This window comes from Pleurodeles waltl, chromosome 5 (genome assembly GCF_031143425.1).
Source record: "Pleurodeles waltl isolate 20211129_DDA chromosome 5, aPleWal1.hap1.20221129, whole genome shotgun sequence".
Taxonomy (NCBI): Eukaryota; Metazoa; Chordata; class Amphibia; order Caudata; family Salamandridae; genus Pleurodeles; species Pleurodeles waltl.
This window is the reverse complement of record NC_090444.1, coordinates 1209922371-1209943275: the sequence shown is the minus strand read 5'-3', so window position 1 is coordinate 1209943275 and position 20905 is coordinate 1209922371.

Genomic DNA, 20905 nt, shown 5'->3' with positions numbered 1-20905 from the left:
GGTGCTTGACAGGAAGGTCCCAGCGGAGCGGTGCTTGAGTGAAGGGCCCAGCGGAGCGGTGCTTGAGATTAAGGGCCCAGCGGAGCGGTGCTTGACAGGAAGGGCCCAGCGGAGCGGTGCTTGAGATGAAGGGCCCAGCGGAGCGGTGCTTGAGATGAATGGCCCAGCGGAGCGGTGCTTGAGATGAAGGGTCCAGCGGAGCGGTACTTGACAGGAAGGGCCCAGCGGAGCGGTGCTTGAGAGGAAGGGCCCAGCGGAGCGGTGCTTGAGATGAAGGGCCCAGCGGAGCGGTGCTTGAGATGAAGGGCCCAGCAGAGCGGTGCTTGAGATGAAGGGCCCAGCGGAGCGGTGCTTGAGATGAAGGGCCCAGCGGAGCGGTGCTTGAGAGGAAGGGCCCAGCGGAGCGGTGCTTGAGAGGAAGGGCCCAGCGGAGCGGTGCTTGAGATGAAGGGCCCAGCGGAGCGTTGCTTGACAGGAAGGGCCCAGCGGAGCGGTGCTTGAGATGAAGGGCCCAGCGGAGCGGTGCTTGAGAGGAAGGGCCCAGCGGAGCGGTGCTTGACAGGAAGGGCCCAGCGGAGCGGTGCTTGAGATGAAGGGCCCAGCGGAGCGGTGCTTGACAGGAAGGGCCCAGCGGAGCGGTGCTTGAGATGAAGGGCCCAGCGGAGCGGTGCTTGACAGGAAGGGCCCAGCGGAGCGGTGCTTGAGATGAAGGGCCCAGCGCAGCGGTGCTTGAGATGAAGGGCCCAGCGGAGCGGTGCTTGACAGGAAGGGCCCAGCGGAGCGGTGCTTGACAGGAAGGGCCCAGTGGAGCGGTGCTTGACAGGAAGGGCCCAGCGGAGCGGTGCTTGAGAGGAAGGGACCAGCAGAGCGGTGCTTGAGATGAAGGGCCCAGCGGAGCGGTTCTTGAGATGAAGGGCCCAGTGGAGCAGTGCTTGACATGAAGGGCCCAGCGCAGCGGTGCTTGACAGGAAGGGCCCAGCGGAGCGGTGCTTGAGAGGAAGGGCCCAGCGGAGCGGTGCTTGACAGGAAGGGCCCAGCGGAGCGGTGCTTGAGATGAAGGGCCCAGCGGAGCGGTGCTTGACAGGAAGGGCCCAGCGGAGCGGTGCTTGACAAGAAGGGCCCAGCGGAGATGTGCTTAACAGGAAGGGCCCAGCGGAGCGGTGCTTGAGAGGAAGGGCCCAGCGGAGCGGTGCTTGAGATGAAGGGCCCAGCGGAGCGGTGCTTGAGATGAAGGGCCCAGCGGAGCGGTGCTTGAGATGAAGGGCCCAGCGGAGCGGTGCTTGAGATGAAGGGCCCAGTGGAGCGGTGCTTGAGAGGAAGGGCCCAGCGAAGCGGTTCTTGAGACGAAGGGCCCAGCGGAGCGTTGTTTGACAGGAAGGGCCCAGCGGAGCGGTGCTTGAGATGAAGGGCCCAGCGGAGCGGTGCTTGACAGGAAGGGCCCAGCGGAGCGGTGCTTGAGATGAAGGGCCCAGCAGAGCGGTGCTTAAGATGAAGGGCCCAGCGGAGCGGTGCTTGACAGGAAGGGCCCAGCGGAGCGGTGCTTGACAGGAAAGGCCCAGCGGAGCGGTGCTTGAGATGAAGGGCCCAGCGGAGCGGTGCTTGACAGGAAGGGCCCAGCGGAGCGGTGCTTGAGTGAAGGGCCCAGCGGAGCGGTGCTTGAGATGAAGGGCCCAGCGGAGCGGTGCTTGACAGGAAGGGCCCAGCAGAGCGGTGCTTGAGATGAAGGGCCCAGCGGAGCGGTGCTTGACAGGAAGGGCCCAGCGGAGCAGTGCTTGAGATGAAGGGCCCAGCGGAGCGGTGCTTGAGATGAAGGGTCCAGCGGAGCGGTGCTTGACAGGAAGGGCCCAGAGGAGCGGTGCTTGAGATGAAGGGCCCAGCGGAGCGGTGCTTGAGATGAAGGGCTCAGCGGAGCGGTGCTTGAGAGGAAGGGCCTAGCGGAGCGGTGCTTGACAGGAAGGGCCCAGCGGAGCGGTGCTTGAGATGAAGGGCCCAGAGGAGCGGTGCTTGAGATGAAGGGCCCAGCGGAGCGGTGCTTGAGATGAAGGGCCCAGCGGAGCGGTGCTTGAGAGGAAGGGCCCAGCGGAGCGGTGCTTGAGAGGAAGGGCCCAGCGGAGCGGTGCTTGAGATGAAGGGCCCAGCGGAGCGGTGCTTGACAGGAAGGGCCCAGCGGAGCGGTGCTTGAGAGGAAGGGCCCAGCGGAGCGGTGCTTGACAGGAAGGGCCCAGCGGAGCGGTGCTTGACATGAAGGGCCCAGTGGAGCGGTGCTTGACATGAAGGGCCCAGCGGAGCGGTGCTTGACAGGAAGGGCCCAGCGGAGCGGTGCTTGAGAGGAAGGGCCCAGCGGAGCGGTGCTTGACAGGAAGGGCCCAGCGGAGTGGTGCTTGAGATGAAGGGCCCAGCGGAGCGGTGCTTGAGAGGAAGGGCCCAGCGGAGCGGTGCTTGACAGGAAGGGCCCAGCGGAGCGGTGCTTGAGATGAAGGGCCCAGCGGAGCGGTGCTTGAGATGAAGGGCCCAGCGGAGCGGTGCTTGACAGGAAGGGCCCAGCGGAGCGGTGCTTGACAGGAAGGGCCCAGTGGAGCGGTGCTTGACAGGAAGGGCCCAGCGGAGCGGTGCTTGAGAGGAAGGGCCCAGCAGAGCGGTGCTTGAGATGAAGGGCCCAGCAGAGCGGTTCTTGAGATGAAGGGCCCAGTGGAGCGGTGCTTGACATGAAGGGCCCAGCGGAGCGGTGCTTGACAGGAAGGGCCCAGCTGAGCGGTGCTTGAGAGGAAGGGCCCAGCGGAGCGGTGCTTGACAGGAAGGGCCCAGCGGAGCGGTGCTTGAGATGAAGGGCCCAGCGGAGCGGTGCTTGACAGGAAGGGCCCAGCGGAGCGGTGCTTGACAGGAAGGGCCCAGCGGAGCGGTGCTTCACAGGTAGGGCCCAGCGGAGCGGTGCTTGAGATGAAGGACCCAGCAGAGCGGTGCTTGAGATAAAGGGCCCAGCGGAGCGGTGCTTGACAGGAAGGGCCCAGCGGAGCGGTGCTTGAGATGAAGGGCCCAGCGGAGCGGTGCATAACAGGAAGGGCCCAGCGGAGCGGTGCTTGACAGGAAGGGCCCAGCGGAGCGGTGCTTGACAGGAAGGGCCCAGAGGAGCGGTGCTTGAGATGAAGGGCCCAGCGGAGCGGTGCTTGACAGGAAGGGCCCAGCGGAGCGGTGCTTGAGATGAAGGGCCCAGCGGAGCGGTGCTTGACAGGAAGGTCCCAGCGGAGCGGTGCTTGAGTGAAGGGCCCAGCGGAGCGGTGCTTGAGATTAAGGGCCCAGCGGAGCGGTGCTTGACAGGAAGGGCCCAGCGGAGCGGTGCTTGAGATGAAGGGCCCAGCGGAGCGGTGCTTGAGATGAATGGCCCAGCGGAGCGGTGCTTGAGAGGAAGGGCCCAGCGGAGCGGTGCTTGAGATGAAGGGCCCAGCGGAGCGGTGCTTGAGATGAAGGGCCCAGCAGAGCGGTGCTTGAGATGAAGGGCCCAGCGGAGCGGTGCTTGAGATGAAGGGCCCAGCGGAGCGGTGCTTGAGAGGAAGGGCCCAGCGGAGCGGTGCTTGAGAGGAAGGGCCCAGCGGAGCGGTGCTTGAGATGAAGGGCCCAGCGGAGCGTTGCTTGACAGGAAGGGCCCAGCGGAGCGGTGCTTGAGATGAAGGGCCCAGCGGAGCGGTGCTTGAGAGGAAGGGCCCAGCGGAGCGGTGCTTGACAGGAAGGGCCCAGTGGAGCGGTGCTTGAGATGAAGGGCCCAGCAGAGCGGTGCTTGACAGGAAGGGCCCAGCGGAGCGGTGCTTGAGATGAAGGGCCCAGCGGAGCGGTGCTTGAGATGAAGGGCCCAGCGGAGCGGTGCTTGACAGGAAGGGCCCAGCGGAGCGGTGCTTGACAGGAAGGGCCCAGTGGAGGCGTGCTTGACAGGAAGGGCCCAGCGGAGCGGTGCTTGAGAGGAAGGGCCCAGCAGAGCGGTGCTTGAGATGAAGGGCCCAGCGGAGCGGTTCTTGAGATGAAGGGCCCAGTGGAGCGGTGCTTGACATGAAGGGCCCAGCGGAGCGGTGCTTGACAGGAAGGGCCCAGCGGAGCGGTGCTTGAGAGGAAGGGCCCAGCGGAGCGGTGCTTGACAGGAAGGGCCCAGCGGAGCGGTGCTTGAGATGAAGGGCCCAGCGGAGTGGTGCTTGACAGGAAGGGCCCAGCGGAGCGGTGCTTGACAGGAAGGGCCCAGCGGAGCGGTGCTTCACAGGAAGGGCCCAGCGGAGCAGTGCTTGAGATGAAGGACCCAGCAGAGCGGTGCTTGAGATGAAGGGCCCAGCGGAGCGGTGCTTGACAGGAAGGGCCCAGCGGAACGGTGCTTGAGATCAAGGGCCCAGGGGAGCGGTGCTTGACAGGAAGGGCCCAGCGGAGCGGTGCTTGACAGGAAGGGCCCAGCGGAGCGGTGCTTGAGATGAAGGGCCCAGCGGAGCGGTGCTTGAGATGAAGGGCCCAGCGGAGCGGTGCTTGACAGGAAGGGCCCAGCGGAGCGGTGCTTGAGATGAAGGGCCCAGCGGAGCGGTGCTTGACAGGAAGGTCCCAGCGGAGCGGTGCTTGAGTGAAGGGCCCAGCGGAGCGGTGCTTGAGATTAAGGGCCCAGCGGAGCGGTGCTTGACAGGAAGGGCCCAGCGGAGCGGTGCTTGAGATGAAGGGCCCAGCGGAGCGGTGCTTGAGATGAAGGGCCCAGCGGAGCGGTGCTTGAGATGAAGGGTCCAGCGGAGCGGTGCTTGACAGGAAGGGCCCAGCGGAGCGGTGCTTGACTGGAAGGGCCCAGCGGAGCGGTGCTTGAGATGAAGGGCCCAGCGGAGCGGTGCTTGACAGGAAGGGCCCAGCGGAGCGGTGCTTGAGTGAAGGGCCCAGCGGAGCGGTGCTTGAGATGAAGGGCCCAGCGGAGTGGTGCTTGACAGGAAGGGCCCAGCAGAGCGGTGCTTGAGATGAAGGGCCCAGCGGAGCGGTGCTTGACAGGAAGGGCCCAGCGGAGCAGTGCTTGAGATGAAGGGCCCAGCGGAGCGGTGCTTGAGATGAAGGGTCCAGCGGAGCGGTGCTTGACAGGAAGGGCCCAGCGGAGCGGTGCTTGAGAGGAAGGGCCCAGCGGAGCGGTGCTTGACAGGAAGGGCCCAGCGGAGCGGTGCTTGAGATGAAGGGCCCAGCGGAGCGGTGCTTGACAGGAAGGGCCCAGCGGAGCGGTGCTTGAGATGAAGGGCCCAGCGGAGCGGTGCTTGAGATGAAGGGTCCAGCGGAGCGGTGCTTGACAGGAAGGGCCCAGCGGAGCGGTGCTTGACAGGAAGGGCCCAGCGGAGCGGTGCTTGAGATGAAGGGCCCAGCGGAGCAGTGCTTGACAGGAAGGGCCCAGCAGAGCGGTGCTTGAGATGAAGGGCCCAGCGGAGCGGTGCTTGACAGGAAGGGCCCAGCGGAGCGGTGCTTGAGATGAAGGGCCCAGCGGAGCGGTGCTTGAGATGTACGGTCCAGCGGAGCGGTGCTTGACAGGAAGGGCCCAGCGGAGCGGTGCTTGACAGGAAGGGCCCAGCGGAGCGGTGCTTGAGATGAAGGGCCCAGCGGAGCGGTGCTTGACAGGAAGGGCCCAGCGGAGCGGTGCTTGACAGGAAGGGCCCAGCGGAGCGGTGCTTGAGATGAAGGGCCCAGAGGAGCGGTGCTTGAGATGAAGGGCCCAGCGGAGCGGTGCTTGAGATGAAGGGCCCAGCGGAGCGGTGCTTCAGAGGAAGGGCCCAGCGGAGCGGTGCTTGAGAGGAAGGGCCCAGCGGAGCGGTGCTTGAGATGAAGGGCCCAGCGGAGCGGTGCTTGACAGGAAGGGCCCAGCGGAGCGGTGCTTGAGATGAAGGGCCCAGCGGAGCGGTGCTTGAGAGGAAGGGCCCAGCGGAGCGGTTCTTGACAGGAAGGGCCCAGCGGAGCGGTGCTTGAGATGAAGGGCGCAGCGGAGCAGTGCTTGACAGGAAGGGCCCAGCGGAGCGGTGCTTGAGATGAAGGGCCCAGCGGAGCGGTGCTTGAGATGAAGGGCCCAGCGGAGCGGTGCTTGAGATGAAGGGCCCAGCGGAGCGGTGCTTGAGATGAAGGGCCCAGCGGAGCGGTGCTTGAGATGAAGGGCCCAGCGGAGCGGTGCTTGACAGGAAGGGCTCAGCGGAGCGGTGCTTGAGATGAAGGGCCCAGCGGAGCGGTGCTTGAGAGGAAGGGCCCAGCGGAGCGGTGCTTGACAGGAAGGGCCCAGCGGAGCGGTGCTTGAGATGAAGGGCCCAGCGGAGCGGTGCTTGAGATGAAGGGCCCAGCGGAGCGGTGCTTGAGATGAAGGGCCCAGCGGAGCAGTGCTTGACAGGAAGGGCCCAGCAGAGCGGTGCTTGAGATGAAGGGCCCAGCGGAGCGGTGCTTGACAGGAAGGGCCCAGCGGAGCGGTGCTTGAGATGAAGGGCCCAGCGGAGCGGTGCTTGAGATGAAGGGTCCAGCGGAGCGGTGCTTGACAGGAAGGGCCCAGCGGAGCGGTGCTTGACAGGAAGGGCCCAGCGGAGCGGTGCTTGAGATGAAGGGCCCAGCGGAGCGGTGCTTGAGATGAAGGGCCCAGCGGAGCGGTGCTTTAGATGAAGGGCCCAGCGGAGCGGTGCTTGAGATGAAGGGCCCAGCGGAGCGGTGCTTGAGAGGAAGGGCCCAGCGGAGCGGTGCTTGAGATGAAGGGCCCAGCGGAGCGGTGCTTGACAGGAAGGGCCCAGCGGAGCGGTGCTTGAGATGAAGGGCCCAGCAGAGCGGTGCTTGAGAGGAAGGGCCCAGGGGAGCGGTGCTTGACAGGAAGGGCCCAGCGGAGCGGTGCTTGAGATGAAGGGCCCAGCAGAGCGGTGCTTGACAGGGAGGGCCCAGCGGAGCGGTGCTTGAGAGGAAGGGCCCAGCGGAGCGGTGCTTGAGATGAAGGGCCTAGCGGAGCAGTGCTTGACAGGAAGGGCCCAGCGGAGCGGTGCTTGAGAGGAAGGGCCCAGCGGAGCGGTGCTTCACAGGAAGGGCCCAGCGGAGCGGTGCTTCACAGGAAGGGCCCAGCGGAGCGGTGCTTGAGATGAAGGGCCCAGCGGAGCGGTGCTTGACAGGAAGGGCTCAGCGGAGCGGTGCTTGAGATGAAGGGCCCAGCGGAGCGTTGCTTGAGATGAAGGGCCCAGCGGAGCGGTGCTTGAGATGAAGGGCCCAGCGGAGCGGTGCTTGAGAGGAAGGGCCCAGCGGAGCGGTGCTTGACAGGAAGGGCCCAGCGGAGCGGTGCTTGAGATGAAGGGCCCAGCGGAGCGGTGCTTGAGATGAAGGGCCCAGCGGAGCAGTGCTTTACAGGAAGGGCCCAGCAGAGCGGTGCTCGAGATGAAGGGCCCAGCGGAGCGGTGCTTGACAGGAAGGGCCCAGCGGAGCGGTGCTTGAGATGAAGGGCCCAGCGGAGCGGTGCTTGAGATGAAGGGTCCAGCGGAGCGGTGCTTGACAGGAAGGGCCCAGCGGAGCGGTGCTTGACAGGAAGGGCCCAGCGGAGCGGAGCTTGAGATGAAGGGCCCAGCGGAGCGGTGCTTGACAGGAAGGGCCCAGCGTAGCGGTGCTTGAGATGAAGGGCCCAGCGGAGCGGTGCTTGAGATGAAGGGCCCAGCGGAGCGGTGCTTGAGATGAAGGGCCCAGCGGAGCGGTGCTTGAGAGGAAGGGCCCAGCGGAACGGCGCTTGACAGGAAGGGCCCATCGGAGCGGTGCTTGAGATGAAGGGCCCAGCGGAGCGGTGCTTGACAGGAAGGGCCCAGCGGAGCGGTGCTTGACAGGAAGGGCCCAGCGGAGCGGTGCTTGAGATGAAGGGCCCAGCGGAGCGGTGCTTGAGAGGAAGGGCCCAGCGGAGCGGTGTTTGACAGGAAGGGCCCAGCGGAGCGGTGCTTGAGATGAAGGGCCCAGCGGAGCGGTGCTTGACAGGAAGGGCCCAGCGGAGCGGTGCTTGAGATGAAGGGCCCAGCGGAGCGGTTCCTGAGATGAAGGGCCCAGCGGAGCGGTGCTTGACAGGAAGGGCCCAGCGGAGCGGTGCTTGAGAGGAAGGGCCCAGCGGAGCGGTGCTTGAGATGAAGGGCCCAGCGGAGCGGTGCTTGAGAGGAAGGGCCCAGCGGAGCGGTGCTTGACAGGAAGGGCCCAGCGGAGCGGTGCTTGAGATGAAGGGCCCAGCGGAGCGGTGCTTGACAGGAAGGGCCCAGCGGAGCGGTGCTTCACAGGAAGGGCCCAGCGGAGCGGTGCTTGAGATGAAGGGCCCAGCGGAGCGGTGCTTGAGATGAAGGGCCCAGCAGAGCGGTGCTTGAGATGAAGGGCCCAGAGGAGCGGTGCTTTAGATGAAGGGCCCAGCGGAGCGGTGCTTGAGAGGAAGGGCCCAGCGGAGCAGTGCTTGACAGGAAGGGCCCAGCGGAGCGGTGCTTGAGATGAAGGGCCCAGCGGAGCGGTGCTTGAGATGAAGGGCCCAGCGGAGCGGTGCTTGACAGGAAGGGCCCAGCGGAGCGGTGCTTGAGATGAAGGGCCCAGCAGAGCGGTGCTTGAGAGGAAGGGCCCAGGGGAGCGGTGCTTGACAGGAAGGGCCCAGCGGAGCGGTGCTTGAGATGAAGGGCCCAGCGCAGCGGTGCTTGACAGGGAGGGCCCAGCGGAGCGGTGCTTGAGAGGAAGGGCCCAGCGGAGCGGTGCTTGAGATGAAGGGCCCAGCGGAGCAGTGCTTGACAGGAAGGGCCCAGCGGAGCGGTGCTTGAGAGGAAGGGCCCAGCGGAGCGGTGCTTCACAGGAAGGGCCCAGCGGAGCGGTGCTTGAGATGAAGGGCCCACCGGAGCGGTGCTTGAGATGAAGGGCCCAGCGGACCGGTGCTTGACAGGAAGGGCCCAGCGGAGCGGTGCTTGACAGGAAGGGCCCAGCGGAGCGGTGCTTGAGATGAAGGGCCCAGCGGAGCGGTGCTTGACAGGAAGGGCCCAGCGGAGCGGTGCTTGAGATGAAGGGCCCAGCGGAGCGGTGCTTGAGATGAAGGGCCCAGCGGAGCAGTGCTTGAGATGAAGGGCCCAGCGGAGCGGTGCTTGACAGGAAGGGCCCAGCGGAGCGGTGCTTGACAGGAAGGGCCCAGCAGAGCGGTGCTTGAGAGGAAGGGACCAGCGGAGCGGTGCTTGAGAGGAAGGGCCCAGCAGAGCGGTGCTTGAGAGGAAGGGCCCAGCGGAGCGGTTCTTGAGATGAAGGGCCCAGTGGAGCGGTGCTTGACATGAAGGGCCCAGCGGAGCGGTGCTTGACAGGAAGGGCCCAGCGGAGCGGTGCTTGAGAGGAAGGGCCCAGCGGAGCGGTGCTTGACAGGAAGGGCCCAGCGGAGCGGTGCTTGAGATGAAGGGCCCAGCGGAGCGGTGCTTGACAGGAAGGGCCCAGCGGAGCGGTGCTTGACAGGAAGGGCCCAGCGGAGCGGTGCTTCACAGGAAGGGCCCAGCGGAGCGGTGCTTGAGATGAAGGACCCAGCAGAGCGGTGCTTGAGAAGAAGGGCCCAGCGGAGCGGTGCTTGAGATGAAGGGCCCAGCGGAGCGGTGCTTGACAGGAAGGGCCCAGCGGAGCGGTGCTTGACAGAAATGGCCCAGCGGAGCGGTGCTTGACAGGAAGGGCCCAGCGGAGCGGTGCTTGAGAAGAAGGGCCCAGCGGAGCGGTGCTTGAGATGAAGGGCCCAGCGGAGCGGTGCTTGACAGGAAGGGCCCAGCGGAGCGGTGCTTGAGATGAAGGGCCCAGCGGAGCGGTGCTTGACAGGAAGGTCCCAGCGGAGCGGTGCTTGAGTGAAGGGCCCAGCGGAGCGGTGCTTGAGATTAAGGGCCCAGCGGAGCGGTGCTTGACAGGAAGGGCCCAGCGGAGCGGTGCTTGAGATGAAGGGCCCAGCGGAGCGGTGCTTGAGATGAATGGCCCAGCGGAGCGGTGCTTGAGATGAAGGGTCCAGCGGAGCGGTGCTTGACAGGAAGGGCCCAGCGGAGCGGTGCTTGAGAAGAAGGGCCCAGCAGAGCGGTGCTTGAGATGAAGGGCCCAGCGGAGCGGTGCTTGAGATGAAGGGCCCAGCAGAGCGGTGCTTGAGATGAAGGGCCCAGCGGAGCGGTGCTTGAGATGAAGGGCCCAGCGGAGCGATGCTTGAGAGGAAGGGCCCAGCGGAGCGGTGCTTTTGAGGAAGGGCCCAGCGGAGCGGTGCTTGAGATGAAGGGCCCAGCGGAGCGTTGCTTGACAGGAAGGGCCCAGCGGAGCGGTGCTTGAGATGAAGGGCCCAGCGGAGCGGTGCTTGAGAGGAAGGGCCCAGCGGAGCGGTGCTTGACAGGAAGGGCCCAGCGGAGCGGTGCTTGAGATGAAGGGCCCAGCGGAGCGGTGCTTGACAGGAAGGGCCAAGCGGAGCGGTGCTTGAGATGAAGGGCCCAGCGGAGCGGTGCTTGAGATGAAGGGCCCAGCGGAGCGTTGCTTGACAGGAAGGGCCCAGCGGAGCGGTGCTTGACAGGAAGGGCCCAGTGGAGCGGTGCTTGACAGGAAGGGCCCAGCGGAGCGGTGCTTGAGAGGAAGGGCCCAGCAGAGCGGTGCTTGAGATGAAGGGCCCAGCGGAGCGGTTCTTGAGATGAAGGGCCCAGTGGAGCGGTGCTTGACATGAAGGGCCCAGCGGAGCGGTGCTTGAGAGGAAGGGCCCAGCGGAGCGGTGCTTGAGAGGAAGGGCCCAGCGGAGCGGTGCTTGGCAGGAAGGGCCCAGCGGAGTGGTGCTTGAGATGAAGGGCCCAGCGGAGCGGTGCTTGAGAGGAAGGGCCCAGCGGAGCGGTGCTTGACAGGAAGGGCCCAGCGGAGCGGTGCTTCACAGGAAGGGCCCAGCGGAGCAGTGCTTGAGATGAAGGACCCAGCAGAGCGGTGCTTGAGATGAAGGGCCCAGCGGAGCGGTGCTTGACAGGAAGGGCCCAGCGGAACGGTGCTTGAGATCAAGGGCCCAGGGGAGCGGTGCTTGACAGGAAGGGCCCAGCGGAGCGGTGCTTGACAGGAAGGGCCCAGCGGAGCGGTGCTTGAGATGAAGGGCCCAGCGGAGCGGTGCTTGACAGGAAGGTCCCAGCGGAGCGGTGCTTGAGTGAAGGGCCCAGCGGAGCGGTGCTTGAGATTAAGGGCCCAGCGGAGCGGTGCTTGACAGGAAGGGCCCAGCGGAGCGGTGCTTGAGATGAAGGGCCCAGCGGAGCGGTGCTTGAGATGAAGGGTCCAGCGGAGCGGTGCTTGACAGGAAGGGCCCAGCGGAGCGGTGCTTGACAGGAAGGGCCCAGCGGAGCGGTGCTTGAGATGAAGGGCCCAGCGGAGCGGTGCTTGACAGGAAGGGCCCAGCGGAGCGGTGCTTGAGTGAAGGGCCCAGCGGAGCGGTGCTTGAGATGAAGGGCCCAGCGGAGCGGTGCTTGACAGGAAGGGCCCAGCGGAGCGGTGCTTGAGATGAAGGGCCCAGCGGAGCGGTGCTTGACAGGAAGGGCCCAGCGGAGCAGTGCTTGAGATGAAGGGCCCAGCGGAGCGGTGCTTGAGATGAAGGGTCCAGCGGAGCGGTGCTTGACAGGAAGGGCCCAGCGGAGCGGTGCTTGACAGGAAGGGCCCAGCGGAGCGGTGCTTGAGATGAAGGGCCCAGCGGAGCGGTGCTTGACAGGAAGGGCCCAGCGGAGCGGTGCTTGACAGGAAGGGCCCAGCGGAGCGGTGCTTGAGATGAAGGGCCCAGAGGAGCGGTGCTTGAGATGAAGGGCCCAGCGGAGCGGTGCTTGAGATGAAGGGCCCAGCGGAGCGGTGCTTGAGAGGAAGGGCCCAGCGGAGCGGTGCTTGAGAGGAAGGGCCCAGCGGAGCGGTGCTTGAGATGAAGGGCCCAGCGGAGCGGTGCTTGACAGGAAGGGCCCAGCGGAGCGGTGCTTGAGATGAAGGGCCCAGCGGAGCGGTGCTTGAGAGGAAGGGCCCAGCGGAGCGGTGCTTGACAGGAAGGGCCCAGCGGAGCGGTGCTTGAGATGAAGGGCCCAGCGGAGCGGTGCTTGACAGGAAGGGCCCAGCGGAGCGGTGCTTGAGATGAAGGGCCCAGCGGAGCGGTGCTTGAGATGAAGGGCCCAGCGGAGCGGTGCTTGAGATGAAGGGCCCAGCGGAGCGGTGCTTGAGATGAAGGGCCCAGCGGAGCGGTGCTTGAGATGAAGGGCCCAGTGGAGCGGTGCTTGACAGGAAGGGCTCAGCGGAGCGGTGCTTGAGATGAAGGGCCCAGCAGAGCGGTGCTTGAGATGAAGGGCCCAGCGGAGCGGTGCTTGAGATGAAGGGCCCAGCGGAGCGGTGCTTGAGAGGAAGGGCCCAGCGGAGCGGTGCTTGACAGGAAGGGCCCAGCAGAGCGGTGCTTGAGATGAAGGGCCCAGCGGAGCGGTGCTTGACAGGAAGGGCCCAGCGGAGCGGTGCTTGACAGGAAGGGCCCAGCGGAGCGGTGCTTGAGATGAAGGGCCCAGCGGAGCGGTGCTTGAGAGGAAGGGCCCAGCGGAGCGGTGTTTGACAGGAAGGGCCCAGCGGAGCGGTGCTTGAGATGAAGGGCCCAGCGGAGCGGTGCTTGACAGGAAGGGCCCAGCGGAGCGGTGCTTGAGATGAAGGGCCCAGCGGAGCGGTGCTTGAGATGAAGGGCCCAGCGGAGCGGTGCTTGACAGGAAGGGCCCAGCGGAGCAGTGCTTGAGAGGAAGGGCCCAGCGGAGCGGTGCTTGAGATGAAGGGCCCAGCGGAGCGGTGCTTGAGAGGAAGGGCCCAGCGGAGCGGTGCTTGACAGGAAGGGCCCAGCGGAGCAGTGCTTGACAGGAAGGGCCCAGCGGAGCGGTGCTTGACAGGAAGGGCCCAGCGGAGCGGTGCTTGAGTGAAGGGCCCAGCGGAGCGGTGCTTGAGATGAAGGGCCCAGCGGAGCAGTGCTTGACAGGAAGGGCCCAGCAGAGCGGTGCTTGAGATGAAGGGCCCAGCGGAGCGGTGCTTGACAGGAAGGGCCCAGCGGAGCGGTGCTTGAGATGAAGGGCCCAGCGGAGCGGTGCTTGAGATGAAGGGTCCAGCGGAGCGGTGCTTGACAGGAAGGGCCCAGCGGAGCGGTGCTTGACAGGAAGGGCCCAGCGGAGCGGTGCTTGAGATGAAGGGCCCAGCGGAGCGGTGCTTGACAGGAAGGGCCCAGCGGAGCGGTGCTTGACAGGAAGGGCCCAGCGGAGCGGTGCTTGAGATGAAGGGCCCAGCGGAGCGGTGCTTGAGAGGAAGGGCCCAGCGGAGCGGTGCTTGAGAGGAAGGGCCCAGCGGAGCGGTGCTTGAGATGAAGGGCCCAGCGGAGCGGTGCTTGACAGGAAGGGCCCAGCGGAGCGGTGCTTGAGATGAAGGGCCCAGCGGAGCGGTGCTTGAGAGGAAGGGCCCAGCGGAGCGGTGCTTGACAGGAAGGGCCCAGCGGAGCGGTGCTTGAGATGAAGGGCCCAGCGGAGCGGTGCTTGAGATGAAGGGCCCAGCGGAGCGGTGCTTGAGATGAAGGGCCCAGCGGAGCGGTGCTTGAGATGAAGGGCTCAGCGGAGCGGTGCTTGACAGGAAGGGCTCAGCGGAGCGGTGCTTGAGATGAAGGGCCCAGCGGAGCGGTGCTTGAGATGAAGGGCCCAGCGGAGCGGTGCTTGAGATGAAGGGCCCAGCGGAACGGTGCTTGAGATGAAGGGCCCAGCGGAGCGGTGCTTGAGATGAAGGGCCCTGCGGAGCGGTGCTTGAGAGGAAGGGCCCAGCGGAGCGGTGCTTGACAGGAAGGGCCCAGCGGAGCGGTGCTTGAGATGAAGGGCCCAGCGGAGCGGTGCTTGACAGGAAGGGCCCAGCGGAGCGGTGCTTGACAGGAAGGGCCCAGCGGAGCGGTGCTTGAGATGAAGGGCCCAGCGGAGCGGTGCTTGAGAGGAAGGGCCCAGCGGAGCGGTGTTTGACAGGAAGGGCCCAGCGGAGCGGTGCTTGAGATGAAGGGCCCAGCGGAGCGGTGCTTGACAGGAAGGGCCCAGCGGAGCGGTGCTTGAGATGAAGGGCCCAGCGGAGCGGTGCTTGAGATGAAGGGCCCAGCGGAGCGGTGCTTGACAGGAAGGGCCCAGCGGAGCGGTGCTTGAGAGGAAGGGCCCAGCGGAGCGGTGCTTGAGATGAAGGGCCCAGCGGAGCGGTGCTTGAGAGGAAGGGCCCAGCGGAGCGGTGCTTGACAGGAAGGGCCCAGCGGAGCGGTGCTTGAGATGAAGGGCTCAGCGGAGCGGTGCTTGACAGGAAGGGCCCAGCGGAGTGGTGCTTCACAGGAAGGGCCCAGCGGAGCGGTGCTTGAGATGAAGGGCCCAGCGGAGCGGTGCTTGAGATGAAGGGCCCAGCGGAGCGGTGCTTGAGATGAAGGGCCCAGCGGAGCGGTGCTTTAGATGAAGGGCCCAGCGGAGCGGTGCTTGAGAGGAAGGGCCCAGCGGAGCAGTGCTTGACAGGAAGGGCCCAGCGGAGCGGTGCTTGAGATGAAGGGCCCAGCGGAGCCGTGCTTGACAGGAAGGGCCCAGCGGAGCGGTGCTTGACAGGAAGGGCCCAGCGGAGCGGTGCTTGAGATGAAGGGCCCAGCAGAGCGGTGCTTGAGAGGAAGGGCCCAGCGGAGCGGTGCTTGACAGGAAGGGCCCAGCGGAGCGGTGCTTGAGATGAAGGGCCCAGCGGAGCGGTGCTTGACAGGGAGGGCCCAGCGGAGCGGTGCTTGAGATGAAGGGCCCAGCGGAGCGGTGCTTGAGATGAAGGGCTCAGCGGAGCGGTGCTTGACAGGAAGGGCTCAGCGGAGCGGTGCTTGAGATGAAGGGCCCAGCGGAGCGGTGCTTGAGATGAAGGGCCCAGCGGAGCGGTGCTTGAGATGAAGGGCCCAGCGGAACGGTGCTTGAGATGAAGGGCCCAGCGGAGCGGTGCTTGAGATGAAGGGCCCAGCGGAGCGGTGCTTGAGAGGAAGGGCCCAGCGGAGCGGTGTTTGACAGGAAGGGCCCAGCGGAGCGGTGCTTGACAGGAAGGGCCCAGCGGAGCGGTGCTTGACAGGAAGGGCCCAGCGGAGCGGTGCTTGAGATGAAGGGCCCAGCGGAGCGGTGCTTGAGAGGAAGGGCCCAGCGGAGCGTTGCTTGAGAGGAAGGGCCCAGCGGAGCGGTGCTTGAGATGAAGGGCCCAGCGGAGCGGTGCTTGACAGGAAGGGCCCAGCGGAGCGGTGCTTGAGATGAAGGGCCCAGCGGAGCGGTGCTTGAGAGGAAGGGCCCAGCGGAGCGGTGCTTGACAGGAAGGGCCCAGCGGAGCGGTGCTTGAGATGAAGGGCCCAGCGGAGCGGTGCTTGAGATGAAGGGCCCAGCGGAGCGGTGCTTGAGATGAAGGGCCCAGCGGAGCGGTGCTTGAGATGAAGGGCTCAGCGGAGCGGTGCTTGACAGGAAGGGCTCAGCGGAGCGGTGCTTGAGATGAAGGGCCCAGCGGAGCGGTGCTTGAGATGAAGGGCCCAGCGGAGCGGTGCTTGAGATGAAGGGCCCAGCGGAACGGTGCTTGAGATGAAGGGCCCAGCGGAGCGGTGCTTGAGATGAAGGGCCCTGCGGAGCGGTGCTTGAGAGGAAGGGCCCAGCGGAGCGGTGCTTGACAGGAAGGGCCCAGCGGAGCGGTGCTTGAGATGAAGGGCCCAGCGGAGCGGTGCTTGACAGGAAGGGCCCAGCGGAGCGGTGCTTGACAGGAAGGGCCCAGCGGAGCGGTGCTTGAGATGAAGGGCCCAGCGGAGCAGTGCTTGAGAGGAAGGGCCCAGCGGAGCGGTGTTTGACAGGAAGGGCCCAGCGGAGCGGTGTTTGACAGGAAGGGCCCAGCGGAGCGGTGCTTGAGATGAAGGGCCCAGCGGAGCGGTGCTTGACAGGAAGGGCCCAGCGGAGCGGTGCTTGAGATGAAGGGCCCAGCGGAGCGGTGCTTGAGATGAAGGGCCCAGCGGAGCGGTGCTTGACAGGAAGGGCCCAGCGGAGCGGTGCTTGAGAGGAAGGGCCCAGCGGAGCGGTGCTTGAGATGAAGGGCCCAGCGGAGCGGTGCTTGAGAGGAAGGGCCCAGCGGAGCGGTGCTTGACAGGAAGGGCCCAGCGGAGCGGTGCTTGAGATGAAGGGCTCAGCGGAGCGGTGCTTGACAGGAAGGGCCCAGCGGAGTGGTGCTTCACAGGAAGGGCCCAGCGGAGCGGTGCTTGAGATGAAGGGCCCAGCGGAGCGGTGCTTGAGATGAAGGGCCCAGCGGAGCGGTGCTTGAGATGAAGGGCCCAGCGGAGCGGTGCTTTAGATGAAGGGCCCAGCGGAGCGGTGCTTGAGAGGAAGGGCCCACCGGAGCAGTGCTTGACAGGAAGGGCCCAGCGGAGCGGTGCTTGAGATGAAGGGCCCAGCGGAGCCGTGCTTGACAGGAAGGGCCCAGCGGAGCGGTGCTTGACAGGAAGGGCCCAGCGGAGCGGTGCTTGAGATGAAGGGCCCAGCAGAGCGGTGCTTGAGAGGAAGGGCCCAGCGGAGCGGTGCTTGACAGGAAGGGCCCAGCGGAGCGGTGCTTGAGATGAAGGGCCCAGCGGAGCGGTGCTTGACAGGGAGGGCCCAGCGGAGCGGTGCTTGAGATGAAGGGCCCAGCGGAGCGGTGCTTGAGATGAAGGGCCCAGCGGAGCAGTGCTTGACAGGAAGGGCCCAGCGGAGCGGTGCTTGAGAGGAAGGGCCCAGCGGAGCGGTGCTTGAGATGAAGGGCCCAGCAGAGCGGTGCTTGAGATGAAGGGCCCACCGGAGCGGTGCTTGAGATGAAGGGCCCAGCGGACCGGTGCTTGACAGGAAGGGCCCAGCGGAGCGGTGCTTGACAGGAAGGGCCCAGCGGAGCGGTGCTTGAGATGAAGGGCCCAGCGGAGCGGTGCTTGACAGGAAGGGCCCAGCGGAGCGGTGCTTGACAGGAAGGGCCCAGCGGAGCGGTGCTTGACAGGAAGGGCCCAGCGGAGCGGTGCTTGACAGGGAGGGCCCAGCGGAGCGGTGCTTGAGATGAAGGGCCCAGCGGAGCGGTGCTTGAGAGGAAGGGCCTAGCGGAGCGGTGCTTGAGAGGAAGGGCCCAGCGGAGCGGTGCTTGAGATGAAGGGCCCAGCGGAGCGGTGCTTGACAGGAAGGGCCCAGCGGAGCGGTGCTTGAGATGAAGGGCCCAGCGGAGCGGTGCTTGACAGGAAGGGCCCAGCGGAGCGGTGCTTGACAGGAAGGGCCCAGCGGAGCGGTGCTTGAGATGAAGGGCCCAGCGGATCGGTGCTTGAGATGAAGGGCTCAGCGGAGCGGTGCTTGAGAGGAAGGGCCCAGCGGAGCGGTGCTTGACAGGAAGGGCCCAGCGGAGCGGTGCTTGAGATGAAGGGCCCAGCGGAGCGGTGCTTGATAGGAAGGGCCCAGCGGAGCGGTGCTTGACAGGAAAGGCCCAGCGGAGCGGTGCTTGAGATGAAGGGCCCAGCGGAGCGGTGCTTGACAGGAAGGGCCCTGTTCAGCGGTGCTTGTCACGGCGGGTCCCAGTTCAGCGGTGCTTCACAGGAAGTGCCCTGTTCAGCTGTGCTTGTCACGGCGGGGCCCTGTTCAGCGATGCTTGTCACGGCGGGGCCCTGTTCAGCAGTGCTTGTCACGGCGGGGCCCTGTTCAGCGGTGCTTGTCACGGCGGGCCCAGTTCAGCGGTGCTTGACAGGAAGGGCCCTGTTCAGCGGTGCTTGTCACGGTGGGGCCCTGTTCAGCGGTGCTTGTCACGGCGGGGCCCTGTTCAGCGGTGCTTGTCACGGCGGGGCCCAGTTCAGCGGTGCTTGACAGGAAGGGCCCTGTTCAGCTGTGCTTGTCACGGCGGGGCCCTGTTCAGCGGTGCTTGTCACGGCGGGGCCCTGTTCAGCGGTGCTTGTCACGGCGGGGCCCTGTTCAGCGGTGCTTGTCACGGTGGGCCCAGTTCAGCGGTGCTTGACAGGAAGGGCCCTGTTCAGCTGTGCTTGTCACGGCGGGGCCCTGTTCAGCGGTGCTTGTCACGGCGGGGCCCTGTTCAGCGGTGCTTGTCACGGCGGGGCCCAGTTCAGCAGTGCTTGACAGGAAGGGCCCTGTTCAGCGGTGCTTGTCACGGCGGGCCCTGTTCAGCGGTGCTTGTCACGGCGGGGCCCTGTTCAGCGGTGCTTGTCACGGCGGGGCCCAGTACGGCGGTGCTTGTCACGGCGGGGCCCTGTTCAGCGGTGCTTGTCATGGCGGGGCCCTGTTCGGCGGTGCTTGACATGTGTTTCCAGGGAACCAGATCGGGCCAATATTTTCCGCTCAGTCGCCATCTGACCTTTCGCTTGCGGGTCCCTCCTGTGCTGGAGTCCTGGGCCCGTGGGTGTCCTCCTTCACACCCGAAATGAGCTGGTGGGGCCCTCCTGGGCAGCTCGCCTGCTGCCGGAAATGTCCGCCCTGCTGCCCTTGCCCTCCTTCGCCGATTCTCTGGGGCCCTTGCCTCCCTTTGTGGATGTGCCAGGTGACGGTGCCAGGGTAGTGCCTTTGGGGGCTGCCGTCTCTGGCCTCTCGCGCCGGCCCTTCCCTTTTTTAGTTTTTTTCCCAGGGGGTGGGCTGGCTGTCCCCTTGCTGCTGGCCGATGTTGCTGCCCTAGAAGCTGGTGGACTCCAATAGCCCTGGACTATGGTCCTTGTAGGTGCAGGGCTTGTGGTGGCTGAGGTGCTGTTTGGACTCTTACGAGATGGAGGGGGTGGGTCAGGTGATGCAAAGAGGTTAATTTTGGAGAGGAAAAACTTTTTAGGAGCAGTGGGAAGGGTAGGTGCAGTGGGTATGGGAGTGGAGGAAGAGGGTGTGGTTGTAGGAGAGTCAAGTGTGCTGACTTTGGGTGCAGGTGCTTGTGACGGAGGCTGTCGTGAGGTGGATGGCTGTTGGGTGGGTGGCTGCCTGCGTTTGTGTGGTTTGGAAGAGGGGGTGACAGACACACTGGGAGAGGACACAGGGGACGTGTAAATGGCAGTGGGGGTGGTGACTGCACGTGTGCGGATTGTTCTGGTGGGTGTGCTGGTGATGGACGTACTGGCTGATGGTGGTGTGCATGCAGGTGTGAGTGGAGACGTCACAGGGAGGGAGGAGGGAGACGAGGAGGAGGGGGACACAGAGGAGGCAGTGGCTGTTGGCATGTCTGCATGTGGATGTTGCATGTGTGAATGCTTGTGTGATCTGTGGTGCTTATGTCTGTATGAGCTGCCCTTGGGTGTTGATGTGTGTGCAGGCTGGTCTGTAGGTGTGGCTGGGATAGGCAGAGGAACAGGGGAGTGGGACTGGGATGAGGAAATTGGAGGGAGGAGGCAGGAGACAGGGACAATGGCTGCCGTCAGTGCTGAGGCCAGAGCGTTGAACGATCGCTGATGGGCAGCCTGACCCGAATGAATGCCCTCCAGGTATGCATTGCTCCGGTGCACCTCCCTTTCTACTCCCTGGATGGCATTCAAAAGGGTAGACTGCCCAACAATGAGCGTCTGGAGGAGGTCAATGATCTCCTCACTGAGGGCAGCAGGGGTAACTGGGGCAGGGCCTGAGGTGCCTGGGGCGAAGGAGATGCCCGCCTTCCTGGCCGAGCGGGCACGGGGCGAACGCTGAGGGGCTGCTTGGAGGGCGGAGCTGGTGCGCGGGGTGGCGGCTGTACCTGTTGTAGCGGTGGGCACGGATGTTGCCGCCACCACAAGGGAGCTCCCTTCCGAGGACGAGTCTGTGTCGCTGACGTCTCCACGGGTCCTTGTTGTGGAGCTCCCCTCGCCCTCTGTCTCACTGGTGTACTCGGAGTCGGTTGCATGGCCCTCCGGGGCCATGCGAGATGCAGCTCCCTCGTGCTCCGATGCCACTTCTCCTCCGCCTGATGATGCTAATGCACACATGAACAGGAAGACCACAAAAAAGGGGGGGGGGGAGAAAAAATGACATGTTGAGTGCATGCATTGGCGACACCGTTGGCGGAGAGGACAGACACAGAAGCCCCCTGCACTACGCCGCGCACTCGGTGTACACTACTCAATTATTGTGACTTGGCCTACAAGCCTATGGACGACAACTGCACACATAGGTGACCCAGGGCCATGGATAGCTGTACTTAGCACCCTACAGAGGTGGGGGGCGGGGGCACAGGGCCATGCCTTACGGAGGGGACCAGCCTACAGAAGTCGCCCCCGCCTACCGCCACGGTGTGCCACGCCAGCGCATTGACCTCACATCCCATTGTCACACTTCACAGGTCAGGCAGCCGCCATTTCAAGGGCCCACATGGGTGAATTTGTACTGCGTCACACAGGCCTAGGCCTTGCATTGCCACTCATACAAGCCATTCAATGCATAGCGAATCGTGTTCTGTGCAAGCTGTGGTTACGTACCTGTGGGTTGCTTGACTCTGTGCTCCATGTTGTCCTTCCTAGGCACCGTTCGCTGGGACTTGCGAGGAGATGGAGGAATGTTCCTGTGTACAGACCGCTGGTGGACTTGTCGACAATGGAAGAAAGACATGTCATACTGACATACAGACTTGACCGAGCCACTATTCAGGAACTGTGTGCCCAGCTGGAGCCAGACCTGATGTCCCCCATTCGCCAACCCACAGGGATTCCCCCTCTGGTGCAGGTGCTGTCAGTACTCCATTTTTTGGCAAGTGGATCATTCCAAACAACAGTGGCCATATCATCAGGGATGTCTCAGCCTATGTTTTCTAAGGTTTTGTCCAGAGTGTTGTCTGCCCTAATGAAATACATGCGGAGCTACATTGTTTTCCCTGAGGTGGGCGATTTGGCTACAGTGAAGGGTGATTTCTATGCCCTTGGCCATATCCCCAACATCATTGGTGCCATTGATGGGACCCATGTGGCTTTGGTTCCCCCCAGTGAAAGTGAGCAGGTGTACAGGAA